Source organism: Oreochromis niloticus, linkage group LG11 (genome assembly GCF_001858045.2).
Source record: "Oreochromis niloticus isolate F11D_XX linkage group LG11, O_niloticus_UMD_NMBU, whole genome shotgun sequence".
In the NCBI taxonomy this organism is placed as follows: Eukaryota; Metazoa; Chordata; class Actinopteri; order Cichliformes; family Cichlidae; genus Oreochromis; species Oreochromis niloticus.
In genome coordinates, this window is record NC_031976.2 from 22,467,196 (window position 1) to 22,481,611 (window position 14,416).

The 14,416-nt window shown below is 43.3% G+C and overlaps 1 protein-coding gene across 1 annotated transcript in view; it reads left to right on the forward strand.

Moving 5' to 3' along the window:
- Positions 1–219: 219 nt before the first annotated feature.
- The window catches only part of grin2db (glutamate receptor, ionotropic, N-methyl D-aspartate 2D, b), a 56,003-nt gene continuing 41,806 nt past the window's right edge, over positions 220–14,416 (forward strand). Inside the window, 1 exon segment of the mRNA XM_013274644.3 lies at positions 220–581. The gene's annotated coding sequence lies outside the window, so the exon portion shown is untranslated.

Sequence of the window (14,416 nt, forward strand, 5' to 3'; positions counted from 1 at the left end):
GGGCAATGAGAGGGCTGAGTGGTTCTAGTAAATATTTATATTGCATTATGATACGCGCGACAGTGAAAGAGGGAGACGGGGAAGGCAGAGAAAGGGGGGAGATATAGAGCGTCCATCCCTTTATTAATTTTATTCCGGACCGCTAAGTTTAGCATTCAACACGTGTCGCCAGTGATGGAGAGAGGGAGGGAGGGGGGGAGAAATCGAGAGAGAGGGGGGAGAGAGAGAGGTTGACGGTTGCTAGGTGACGGGGCGCATATACTGAATTTTAACAAAAGATCGGGGAAAGAGGGAGAGCTGGAGAGGGAGAGAGAGAGGAGAGGAGAGAGGGAGGGAGAGGAAAAGAGAGAGATCGGAGAAATTGAATACATGTAGAACATATATATATTTAGATATATATTTTCACAGCGCGCGTGTCTGTGTGTGTGTGAGTGTGTGTGTGAGTGTGTGAGTGTGTGTGTGTGGCGGCGGCGGCGGCGGTGAGAGGGGGGACACCCGCAAAACGGATACCTCAAAAAGGAAGGATGTGAAAAAGGATGGAGGGACCCAGGAAAAGAGGGGGGACAGGCTGCTGAAAAACAGTAAGTACATTTATTTTAATGATATTTGCAATGCGGAGGCATCTTTTCTTTTTCTTTTTTTTCGCTGCTTCACTCCACGCACACAGACTCTGTGCTGCTGCTTAGATTAATTGCGGCTCGGGCAGTGAGAGGGTGCTACGCGTCATTGAGACGGGGATAGCGGGCTCGGGTGTCGGCATCTGTGCGGACGCCGGTGATGGAGAGATGGATGGATGGATGGCCGGGTTAGGATGGAGAGGTGGAAACGGCCGGCGCACCGGGGCTTTGACCCCTCTGTCATTGCTGCGCCTGAGAACTCACAAGCACCTTAACGCATATGTTCCTTACAGCAGATGGGATAGATAGTCTAATGACACACACGCACAGGCACACACACACAGTTTACCGGTAGTTCAATTAATCATATGGACTAAACCTTTAGGCTATGATTTTGTCTGCCAGGAAATTTCTGTGCATTATTAATAAAGACAGAGTTTGGGTTCCGTTTAAGTCTTCAAACACCGGCGCTGGCTGCAGTTTCCCCCTCACTTTGCTGCGGATGTATTAATTGAGGCGATCATATCTGTTGATGCTCATTTTGTCGGGCTGCGTGGTCAGTGTCAGTGCGTGCTTGTGTTTGTGTGTGTGTGTGAGCGCGTCTGCTCGCTCGTCTTGCACAGCTATAGCGCTAAGCCCGCAAGATTGCCGATCAGTTTTGCCTCTTGATCTATTTATATCCCGATACGCTGAATATTTGGGCGTATGGCAGCGCGCAGTTATCCCTCTGTTGCCACCGAGGAATCTTCCCCCAACAGGCTGACTTGCCTCAAACATTCTCAGACAGCTGGAACAGGCGGTTTTTTCCTCTCTCTCTGCTTTTTTTTTTCTTTCTTTGCCCAGCTGCGTAAAGAAGTATGTGAGAGATTTCACTCTGTATGTACATTTTCTGCACCTCTTTGGGTGCCCAAATAACTTTTGTTTTTGCCTTATGGTACTTTAATAGAGTGAATTACAGGCACAACCAGCACCAGCACCATCATCATCATCATCGCTCATTTTCTAGAAAAAAAAAATAGGCCTTGGACCAAAGAGACCACCAATGGAGAAGCTCATGCTGTTGACCTGTAAAATGGAGAGGCACAGTGTTGCTTCTATTACAGATTTGCTGCAGTGTTTGAGAGTGGCAATGCATTGTGAGGCCAACATTTATCCAGATGGAAATTGGAATTAATGTGTTTGTTTTCCCCCATTTCTGAGGGGTGTTTGGTCTCCCCCCCACCCCACCCCACCTCTTCGCTCTCTCAGCTGAATTCTGTAGCTGATATCCATTTCAATCAGCTCTTTCACCCACAGGTGACGTGCTCGGTACAGTTTATCACTTTGCCTCACAAGCCCTGTGAAATCTACGCACAGGCATACTGCAGCAGTGTGCTGCCTGCACTGTTCCCCGTAAAGTGTTGCCTTCAGTGTCAGTAGAGCCCCCTTTCTCTGACGATCTGTTGTACAGTTGCCCAGAGAGAGCTGTACTGTACCAGCTGTGAGTAGGGGCAGGCAGGAGGGGAGGGGAGGGGAGGGGACGAGGTTGAGAGAGAAAGCAGGTGTGGAGGGGCAGAGAGAGGAAGACAAGGATGAGAGGTGTGAGGACAAGGGGGAGGGGGGGGTGGTGGAGGAGGGATGTGAGCGGGAGAACTGGGCGAGAGATTGGGAAGGCAGGAAAACGAGGTGGAGAGTAAGAGAAGGGGTTGGTTGGAATTGAATCTCAGAGGGGGGACGTAGTTGGGAAAGCACATGAGAAGAGATGAGGAGAAGGAATAGAGTCAACATTTGTGTGCTTGTTTTCTTCAGCCCCTGCTCTTCATCAATTTCATCTCATTGATTCTTCGACTCTGGCACAGAAAACCTTCAAGCTTAGCTCAGTCCCCGCTTCGCTTGTCTCTGCTCCCGCCAGTCCCCCGTTCCCTATCGCCTCCGTCCTTTCCATCAAAACTCTCACCCCTGCAACCTGTAACTTCCGCTGCAAGGTTTCCTGTTCCCTTTTCCCCCTTCCTCCTGCCTGCCCTTATATCATTTGCTCAATGCAACGTTAGTGGATGGTTTCCTCAATCCTGCCGCCCACCCAAACCTCTCTCCCAGCGTCTGCACACGTGGCGCCCAGTGTTCTTTTTAATACCACTAATTAAGGTAAAGCTCGTTAGCATGGAACATCAATTAGTCTTTAACGAGATCAGAGGCCGCTGTTTTGGAGCGATTACTGTACTCTCCTCTCTCAGTCTTCTCCTCTGGACACTTCTTTGGATTGTATTGATAAACGTGTTGCATATTCACTTTGGCCTGCAGCAGTGCAGCTCAGAATTTAATACATGTGGTTGGGAGTGGGCTGTGAGATGCCCTTTTTTGATGAATTATTTGACTGTCTTGTGCTATTTTCATATGAAAACCCTTCTTTGGCTTACTCACAGCAATAAATAAATCAAACTCGTTAAGGACAAATCTGTATTTTCCTACGATAACACCTCTGACTGGTGCTCATTAAACAAATCCATATAATTTCAGGAAAGAATGCCCTCCAATGAAATCAGCAGGGAACACAATTTATCAAACTGACTCTTCTCTACAGTTTAAATTGATCTAAAGTGTAAAATTGGATACTACAGTCGTCAAGCTTTTAATGCCTAAAATCACTTAAAACATTTTTTTTATTAATGATGCAGGTGTTTAGAAATTAAATGATGTTCTGTTATGCCTTAAAAAAGAAACTGCCACTCAATACAAGACTTACAACTAAAAGTAAATTCAATAAATCTGAATCTTTTCAGGAAGTGCCATTGTGAAATTTTGCACAGTTATAGCTGAGATAATAAATTAACTGCCTGCACAAACAAATAATAAGACATTTTAAAATTTCTATCATTTTAGACCTTTTAAAGCAAAAACATATTTTAAAAAAATCCTAAATGTTCTCTCGCTCCAGCTTGTCCAGTGTCTTTTTTTCCTTCATTGAAATTCTGGGTATTTAAAGACAGTAACACACGTCACACTGGACAGGGAAGTTTCTAAATTGTTAATGAAGGAGTCAGGCTTCATTAATGAAGCTACAAATAGGTACATTTAGTAGAGGATGCTTATTTATGGCTTTATTTATAGCAAAATTTTTAAATTTCCAGTTAAAATCAGGAAAAAAGAGGAGTATAGTAGTGATTCTAATATATTCAAATTTAATCTGTGTCTGATAGTCAGATTTAACAAAACAACCCTTTTGGTAAAAAGCGCAGGTACCTCAAATTTCTGCTGATTAGCTCTGTTACAGCAGCCAAGCTATCAGTGGCAACTCAACCAATCTACTAGTAATTAGATATACCAGTAACATTGTGATGCACTTGACTGTGACAAGCGCGAGGAAAAACACAAAATCATCTGGTTGCACTGGTTCACTATGTTTTAGAGAGCGACATCTCCCAGAATAAGGCATTTGGATAAAGCTGTGAATGAATTAGTAGCTGTTGATGGAAGTGGTGCAAATATAGCTTTCAATATGATTTAAAATAATTGGAAAATCCAATACAGTAGTACAGTATCAAATCCTTTATGCTGATAGAGGTACATAATTGTGTCATTTTAGTAGAGTGACTTCAGAGGTGCATTCAAATACCTGGACTATATCACCTGTATAGTCACCTAACAAACAGATGGGAAGTAGAATCAAATGGACAGGTGGACAGGCTGGCTGACAGACACACTGATAAACAAAATCACACAGACACACACAAAAGTGAGGGACAATTTAGCGTGCACTCCTTGCACAGTGTTGTCTAACAGGTGTGTGCACACGCTCAAGCAGGCATGCACACACACAAACCTCAGCCAGAGCCCCGCGGCTTGTTTTGGGAATACAAGTCTGGAGGCAGAAAGCAGGCACACAGCTTCACATGGCTGCATGCAATACACAGGCACACAAACTCTCAAAAAGTACATTCAGGGAGAGACCCATGGGTATGCAGTCAGACGCACACGCGCACACACACACACATACCAAAGCATACCCAGAAATACACACAAAAGGAATACTGGCACTCAAACAGACACAAACACACAGTTTTGGATGAGAGAGGACCTTGGCCACGAGATGCGCACACTTATACACTGTACTGTATATATACACTTGTATGCACACTGCATTGAGACACACACACACACACTGACAGACACAAAGAAGAAAGGCAGGATGAAGAAAAGTAATGAAAGAAGATAAAGAGTTGTGCAGGAATGTTTTGCGGAGCGCAGCGTTTTGCAGCAATGTGGTGCGGTCCTTCATGATGATGGATGGGGCAGGAAATGACAGCATAAGTGGTTATTAAAAAGAGGAAATGGGGGCATTTATAAAAAACTACGTTAGGCTGTGTCTGCAGTCCATGTCTCAAGTCATCCCGAGCTATTGTGTCATGCCTTCGGATCTGTGAGTCTTCCCCGAACTGCATGCGGAGCGAGCTTTGTTAAAACCCAATGTCATTCTCCTCTCAAAGAACTCAGGAGCTGGCATTTATAGTAGACTTTGTACAGTGTGCGATTTACAAGGTGCAGGTCCCAGGTGCGAAGTCAAACTTGTTTTATTGTCTTATCACTTCATATAAAAATAGCTTTGCACTATTTTTATATTAAGTTTGAATGTGAAATTCCTCCATAAACAGGTGCCAACCATACAGCTGCTGCAAATGCAAATATGTGTGTTTGCACCTGAGTGGAATTTGCACAGTGTGTTATCTACAGTACAACAAGGAGGGGAAGACAAGGAAGGAAGAGGGAATGTCAGCGCAGAGATGGAGAAAAGGCTCTGATGAAGATAGTTTGATGTAGCTGTGCTGTTTTAATGTGCCTCATCTCTGCATAAATAGCTCCAGCTTCTAAAACCGGCCTTGTGATTTGAGACAGTTCTACAGACTCTCTCCTGCTTTTTTTTTTTTGTTTGTTTGTTTTGACACTGAAAAGAATGAAATGTACAACGTGCACAGATGCTGTTAGCCTAACTCAGGATTACAATTAATTTGTTTTCATTTCAGGTTGCGATTTTTCATTATTCCTCCCGAATATTGTCTCACATCGAATTCCTCTTTAGTCTATCTCTTAAAAAGGTAATTAGGACCGAATGCCTTCTTTTCAATTATATAATTGCAATTTGAATCTGATGTGTCAAATGAGCCAATAAACGACCGTGTCCTTAAGCTACCCTTGTTCGGACTCATCAGGGCGATTGTTATGTGATCTGTCCCGTGGTTAACTGTGGCATATACTCTATAAAAGACTGCAGCTTTGGGAAAAGAGAGACACTTGTTCACACATTTTGCACGGAGCAGTGTAGGAGATGGAAAGGAAATCAATTCTTGGCACTATATACTCCATGTCATCTATACCCAAATATTAAGTCAGCTGTTTGCAGCTCCTATCATGAACTGTCCGGGGCAATGTCACTTTGTGAAGACAAACTAGTTTTTGTGAGCATGTGTGTGGATCAGTGTTCACTGTTATGCTGTCGTGTACCTTTTAATTTGACTCAGTATTATCACTGAGTCGACAAAGTTGAATCATCAGTCATATGTTAGTACACTGTTACTGCTGTAGTCTTGCCATAATGGTGGAAAAAGTGGGTAATGCGATTTTTATTAGAACTTTTCCACTCAGACCAGATGAATCACATTAAGACTAGTTTTTCTTTTTCTTGTGATAAAACACACTTTCACGTGAATGCTGTTTTAACACCTAGAGGGTGTTGAAGACCGAGCACACTCCCCAGTGGCAGTGGCCTCCTCCAGAAGGATAAAGTGTTCTGCCACAACACTAAGGGTCAGAGTTACTAAATTGGGCAACATAGCGCAATCCCCAAATAGCACTGATAGATGTGGTTAGCTTTACAGGTTATTCACAAATGTTGTCCTGTTTTCTAAACAGAGGTGCGGTCAATTAATTTCAATACCAACCGCCAAAAATAAGCTTTAACTATTGGTGCAATTAGGGTCATTCACACAAACCTCTGAGTTTCCACCTGTTACACACAATCTTGTCACTGCGCTCTCTTTATAATCCAGAGAGTGCTTCTTTTTACGCCAAAACTCAGTTTGTGCCGGTGCAACACATTTATATATCTGGCACTCAGACTGGTCAGGATTGTTGTGAGGAACATGTTGAAGAGCCCAAGGCACTAACATGACCTCCAAACTCTCCAAATTCATATCTGATCAAGCATCAGTGGGATGTGCCAGAACGTGTCCCATCATTCAGTTGTGTTTTGCTGGCATGATAAAAACCTGCATGATATTGGCTGAAAGTTTATTGTTGTGGGTTAATGGTGTTATTTAGTTACATGTAAATTAGGCCCCGTCACACAGGCCTTGAGAGTCACACAGATCACTAAGGAAAAATGTATATTCCCTGATATATATTCCTCCTTGGTGAATAATTGCTGAAAGCTGATGGCAGTCACTGTGAAATCGATTGCTAAAGCCACACGCCCAGTCGCTAGGTGAAACTGGTCAGAAAGAAGAATATGGTGCACCACAGAAAACCTCACTGCGATCGCTTTGCTCACTTGCAGGTTGCTCGTACTTTGCAAAGTCTGAGCTGACTTCCAAACTACTCATCGAGTGCTTTTGAAAAGCGAGATGTAAACTGCAAATGAAGACTGTTTGCTTTCTAAGTCAAAGTTGCGCCTTTTGAAATATGTTGGTTGCAGCAATAAGGGACGACTTTCACTTTTGCAAGCTTTACCTGCTTGGTGAGTGGTTGCAGACAAGTTGCACTGTGCACATGATGGGTGGCTGTGGCAGAGACCAAAGCAACCACAGGGAGGTTTTTGGATGGAGAGCCCACTTCAGTGATAGCCGGGCTTTGCTTTTTTCCCCTTCTTGGGTTATTTTTCTCCTCTAGTAGCAAAAGCACAGCTGTCAGAAATTTTTGATATCTCATGACATGAACCGTTTTCTCACTGCTTATAATTGCATTCTGTAAAAGATAATATGAAATCTACTGAAAGAGCTGTGGCCATCTCAGCCTACTGAGCACATCTCTGATGAGATACCACAGCTTCATATGTCAGGACTTTAAAAAAAATGGGAGAAGACAGACATTTCATATTTGTTGCTGTGAAACAAACATCATAGCATTAGTGAACTCCGAGGGTGAAGAGAACACAGCGTGGCTCTGACATCCCCTTCACTAACCTCTCACCATCTCTTATTATTGAAAATCATCCTGAGGCCTGATTTAGACTTCTGCGGTAGGTAGGCAGTAACTTTTGTAGAGCCTCCGACCTAAACTGCGTAAAGTGTCATTGCCAGTATTTATGCTTGTGCTGTTGCATTTTGTGTTAATTACTGCGTGTTTGTGTCCTGTTGTTTCATATGCGGTACAAACCAATATAAAAAAAATAAAATGCTGGGAATTTATTGTGGTTGGTGTGGGTGAACAGACCAATCACCAACCTGATGTGTAGTTGGGCACGGTGGTTAGCAGTGTTGCCTCACAGCAAGAAGATCTTGAGTGAGTCCACCATTTGGCCGAGGCCCTTCTATGTGGAGTTTGCATGTTGTCCGCGTGTTTGTGTGGGTTCTCTTCGGGTACTCCGGCTTCCTCCCACAGTGCAAAGACATGCAGTTAGTGGGGTTTGGTTAATTGGTGATTCTAAATTGGTCATAGGTTGGAATGCAGGTGTGAATGGATGTGGGTCTATCTGAGTTGCGACAGACCGGTGATCTGTCCAGGGTGTACCTTGCCTCTCGCCCAGTGGCAGCTGGGATAGGCTCCAGGCCCCCTGTGACCATGATAAGGATAAGCGGAAGAGAAGGGATAGATGGATGGATTCCGGTGTTGGGTTCAGAGGGGTTTGCGGTTACGTCATAGGTTACGGCATAGATTTCCCACTGAAGCTATAAATCAGACCCTGAAAAACGTTCGCCGGTCTCGATCTTTATATTCTTCTCCCCTGGCTGGTTAGGTTTGCACTGTCTGCGTCGGAGTACATTTCCTGATCCACCAATGTTTAGAGGATAGGCTGACAGAAGTGTTGCTAACACCTTTGGTTATGAGCGCGGGTGGAGCCAGATGTGCTGTGAATGCAACTCAGACCTGCATCCAATATTGTTACGCGGCTTCAAATTCAAGCAGAAGGAATCCAGCTTGATTCAGCAACATGTGGCACCTTCCTTGGAATGAGACGAGCTTAATATTTCTCTCAGTTTAAATTTTCCTGAACATTCGGGCGCCTGTGTAAGTGTCACAGACGAGCTATACACATTCACCCGTACGTGCAAACCTTGAGCACGCTCGCCTGCTTGTGCAACTGTGTGCGTTGGCACCTGCCTGTGTGTGACCTTGTACAAAGACACAATAGTTATCAGTGAAGGTTTCCCACACCGGTTTAATCTGTTTATCCCCAGAATAAGATTGTGAATCATTACTATGCAGAGCCAGGTGCTTTTTTCTGCTGTGAGTCTTGAGCAGCTTCCTAGTTTGTAGTTGTTAAAGAATGTTTCACCTTACAGGTCCTGAAGGGCTGCTGTGTCGGCTGCTTTTCATCTTGCTCTTTTAATTAGTGACTGATTTAGATCTGGCTAGGTGATCCCAGCGTCTGGCCAATCAATGAGGGAATTAATGGAAGCAAAGCAACAGTGTGGCTTTGCGACTACTGGTTCGAGTTAGAGTGGGAAAATAATCTGTTTAACTTCAATCCTTAAAAACGTGGTATTTGTTCAATGCTTTAATGCGATGCCGCTAAATGGTGAATATTCCGAGGCTTATTTCGACTGCCTCATCACGTATGCTGTGACTCCTTCATCCATTTTGTTCCTAATTTCAGTCTCAGTGCTTGTTAAAAACATCAATCAGTCAAGCATTTCATTCATGAATGTACAGTATGTTATGTAAATGCTCAGTATGAATGCATTTTTATTATTAGATGCATTGATAGTTGTCTAATATTGAAGCTATTTTCCCTAGACCGAAAGCCCTCGGAGTTTCTGGATGCAGGTTGTGCAGTGAGAATTTATTCCTTTTTAAAACAAACGTAATAAGATAATCCCCCAGGCTGTGCGTTGTAAGTACATCTTAAGAGATTTGAGGAGGGGGGGGGGAACTACAGAAAACAATTTATATGTACATTAGAAGGAGTAAATTATGTGATATCATAGTCAACCTGGGAAAAGAAGGGGAGGGCCAGGCACCAGCGCTGCAGTCCTTTGCTGTCTTTTGTGTTGGGAAAATTAAATACCCTTGCTCCTTTTACCAGCGTTAGCACTGGACATATAAGCTGTGTAGTCTCCCTGCAAAACCATTTTTCATTCATTCAAGTAAAGCTAGTATAGGCCATTTAGGCTTATTGAAATAATGCTTTGTAAGGTATGAATTCCAGCTGCAAGCTCCCCAGACGCTGGCCTTTCCACATGAAAGTTTATGACCTCGCTGATATTTATGTCTGAAAACTCATGAGAGTAGTAGATCATTTGTTGCCGATGTTTACTGAATGGATGTGTTGGTTGTGAGTTTGAGGGAGGGAGAAGATAAAATAGAGAATAGAGAATATTTCTGTTCATCATTCATACACAAATTGATTTTGTTTATGCAGACTGTGCAGCTCAAAGCACTCTGTGTGTGAGCTTGAAATGCCCCGAGGATTAAATGAATGACAGGGGGTTGAAAGATAACACACACACACACACACACACACACACAAGATAGTTGTGTTTTCATCACTTCTTAGGACATAGCACTGACTTATTTGCTGTACATGTACCCTTAACCTAAACCCAAGTACTACTTGGACAAAACATAATTCTTAAACTAAGGATTTATGTTAGGAGGACATGCTTTTTATCCCCAAAAGTGAGGCAGGATCTTCAAAATATGACCATGTAAACAGATTTATGTGCCTGTAGCTTGACTTATAAAACACACACACACACACACACTCAAGCACACACACAAAACCACAGAGAGAGAGGGGGAAAGCAAGAGCGTGTGGATAATTTAAGATGCCTAGGCTTTATTACAGAGAAAAATTAAAGGCCATGAATTTTATCAGCTGATTTTTCCTCTCAGGTTACGTGAGTTCATTTTTTTCTGAGCATTACGGCAATTACCCGGCATGTGCAGGTTCATAATAAGCAAAATCAAAAGGCATTCTCCACTTAGGTAATTATACACTCTGTCCTGAATGCTGCGAGTTAGAAAGATGAGATGTGGATAATGTCAAATATTTCAATAATGATCATCCGTAATGGATGTGATTTTCCCGTCACTGCTTTGTGTGTCTGGTGTGCCAGAAACCACAGAGGGTAAGACTAAGACATTTTCCTTTTTGTTAAAAAACGAGGTCAGCGAATTGTTAGTGCAACACTGAGGCAGGGTCCAAGGTCAGCTTCATCTCATTTCCATCAATCCATAGAGGGACGAGAAACAAGGAGTGTCCTCCCATTCAAGTAATGAAAGTTATCCCCTCAATGTACAGAAGTGGAGCCCAATTAATTGACACTGTCTCTTGGCAGGAGAGTTTAATCCGAAACATTAAAAAAAAAAAGAAGCTTGAATTAAAGGCAAGATCCTCTGAACCTCGGAGTGAGGTGCATTTTGTACGACCACATGGAAGCTTGAAATGTCAGAATAAAATGCCGTCTTGCTGTGAAGAAACATCAAAGTGAGATGTCAAGGTGACTGTTTCATTTTGTTCTTCCAAAGGGTTACGAAATATGAAAAGGACATGTGGAGACTACCTGCCAGAAACAAATGTTTGGCATGAAGAGCCAAGGAGAGATTTCGCTTTCCCATCTCACATAGTATTGCAGCTTATATGAAATAATATCATATACAGTATATAAATTTGCATTTTGTGGGAAGACAAAGTAGAGCGGCGGCCTTGAGACTTAATATCGAAGAGTTTCTTTTTATTTGATAAAGAGGCAAACTCGATATATTTCACATCTTCTATATCACCTAACCTTAAATTTAAACAATCCATATGCAAAGCTGTTTCATAACAGAAGCAACATATTGTGATTTGTCTTTCCTCTTTGAGGACCTGCTGAGCTGATAGATGCCTGTGTGATTTTTTTTTTTCCTTGAATGGCTTATGATAGCCACAGCTCTGCAAGTCCAAGCAGGGCAGCTGTGGCTGCAGCAAGCTTTACTACTGCTGTTTACAGCCATGCAGTAGAAACACACAGAGCACTGTACGCCCTACTGCTGCACGCTGCGCTTCTTGTCGATCACTCTGCACACTATGCACAATGGGAACAAGAGCCGCTCGCCTGCCTGGTGGCTCTTCTACTCGACAGGGATCAAAGAGAAAGAGAGCGATAGGGACAGGGAGAGAAATGAGAGAGAGGAAGTAAGTGAGGAAGGGAGGGGAGGAAGCAGAGAGTGAAAGAAGCGCAGGACAAAGACGTGCGTGAAGGGAAAGAATGGGGAGCGATAGAGGAAAACAGAGGGAAAGGAGAGAGGGGCAGGAGAGTCGGTTACAGTGGCATGCTGCAGAGTGAGGTGATAGAGAGACTGAATGAATGAATGGATGAGAGGATGAATGAATGAGTAAAACACCAAAAAATCCAAAGTGACTTAGTGAGACAGACTGAGTGAGGGAGTGTGTCTGCAAATGTGCCTGTGTGTGTGTGTGTTAAGTGAGAGTGCGTGAGTGAGTGGATGAACAAGTGCAGCAGGACAGAGAGGGAGGGAGGAAGGGAAAAAGAGAGAGAGAGTGGGTGCGATATTGGGAAGGGGGGAAAGAGAGGGAGAGAGGATCTGTTCCGTCAGAGAGGACACACTCCAGTGGCTGTGATTGAAGTATGGGCCAATTAACACGAGGAGCATTGAGCTCCAGCTGCACTCTTCTCTTCATTCCTCCGCTCCCACACACTGCCATATTATCCCCCACAACACACACACACACATTGATACACTCACATATATGCACACTATGGACACCACACTGTGCTGGCACTTTATCTTATCTTTTAGTACAGTACAGCTATGTACCAAAGAAAATTATCGAGGCTACACATAGCCGTTTTCTCAAGCACACTGTCGGGCTTAAATGTGGACAAATGAAAAAAAAGGAGATGAATTGAGTCTTCATCTTCATGAATGTGGGTTTCTTAACCTAGGCACTTAGAGCGAGAAGCTGCAATCTCTTCTAATAGAGTATAGCACAGTATTTATTAGATTGCATATATTTCAGATATGTTTTTTTTGTGCGTGTTGGCTGTGGAAAATGGCCTAAGCTGATTCAGTGCAGCTCGTGCCACAGGCAGCTGAGAGCAGGTCCATTACTCTGCGTGACAGCAAGGAATGAAGCAGCAGAGCCTCATTGTGGGCTAAACACAACGCTGAACACCGCACTTCCGCAACTCCACACTGCACAAACTCCAGACTACTCAAACTCCCATCCCCGCTCACGTTTCCCAGCAGATCCGATGCAGCGCGAGGTCTGGCACGCTGCCTCCATTGGAGTTCAGTGTGAAAGGGGCTCAGAGAAGTGTGGATGCCAGCAACTGACATCTACCCAAGAGCTCCCCACCTCTCTCAGGACGTGCTCTTCTACAGTCACCGCAGGCGCTCGAGCATACAGCAGAAGGGGGAGTAGGTGATCTTAAACATTGTGATTGTTTCCCTACCATCGCACTGACACCGAGAATCAATTTCATTTTTGTGTTCAGAGGCTATACAAGTTTTTTTGGTCCCTTTAGCTTTGGCAGGAGTAATATAGGCTTCGCTGTTCTCCTTTATAGAAGGATGTACTGTACCTTCAAAGCTGATTTGCCTTCAGCTGCACAAAGCTGCAAACCTATTTTGATATTTCACAGACCAGGGAGAGAGTTTTCGCATAAGCTGCACATACACTCGCCATTAATTCCTATAAGTAATGATTTGGAATGGCAGCGAGCGCATTATGCAGAGTAAATCAAATGTTTAAGCAGAAATATGATAAGATGTGTTTTGATTGTGAAGTACTGGCTGGCAATTTTGGAAGAGAAAGACGAGACTGGCTTGCCTGTGTGAATGTTTTCTCTCTCATCTTCTTGATTAGCTGTCTCTGTCGGCCTAAGAATATGCTCTGCTCTTAAGTACCCGGTAAATATTCCTGAAGGTGTTTTTAGTTTGCTTCTAAGAGTCACTGGCATGTACGCTGGCTTTCTATGGTGCTGTAAATGCCACTTTCTTTGTTTAAAAAGACAAACTAAACAGCCTCAGCAGAAAAAATAATAATAATTAAACTGTAGCTACAGTAAGCGGCTTATTACAAGATTGATTGACAAACGGAGAGATCAGCACTGCACAGTGCACATAGTTTTAATGGAGGGGCTGATGTAATGATTTAGAGAGCTTATAATGATTGAGGGGCCATGATGAATTTAAAGTTTTGGTTAGATTAAAAAAAAAAACAATCAAAGGAAGCACTTTTCCATAAATTCAGATTTTCCTTTCAAGAGATCAATCTGTTACATATTTATTGCATCTGCAGATGATATAGAAGGTCCAGGCAGTTCACCTAATAATGCACACGTGTGTAAGAAATGACTCTACAATAATAGATTCCTTGCCTTGAATGACTTTCAGCAAGAAACAGAAATCTATACACCTTTTGATTAAGTGATCCCACGTAAAGCAATCCCTGGATTGTGGGCAGCCTCTTGCCAAGTACATTTGGAGTATCCAGCGCTCGTCTGGAGGAAGCTCCAGGGGACTGAAGAGGATGGTTTTTAAAGTTAGAGGGGTGGGGGGGCGCATACTAAAATGCAAGAGAATAAAAAGCATTTTAACTAAAGATTAATTTACGGTAGAAAATCAAATGAAACTGTAATCTCTCACCCGTTCTCTCCCAC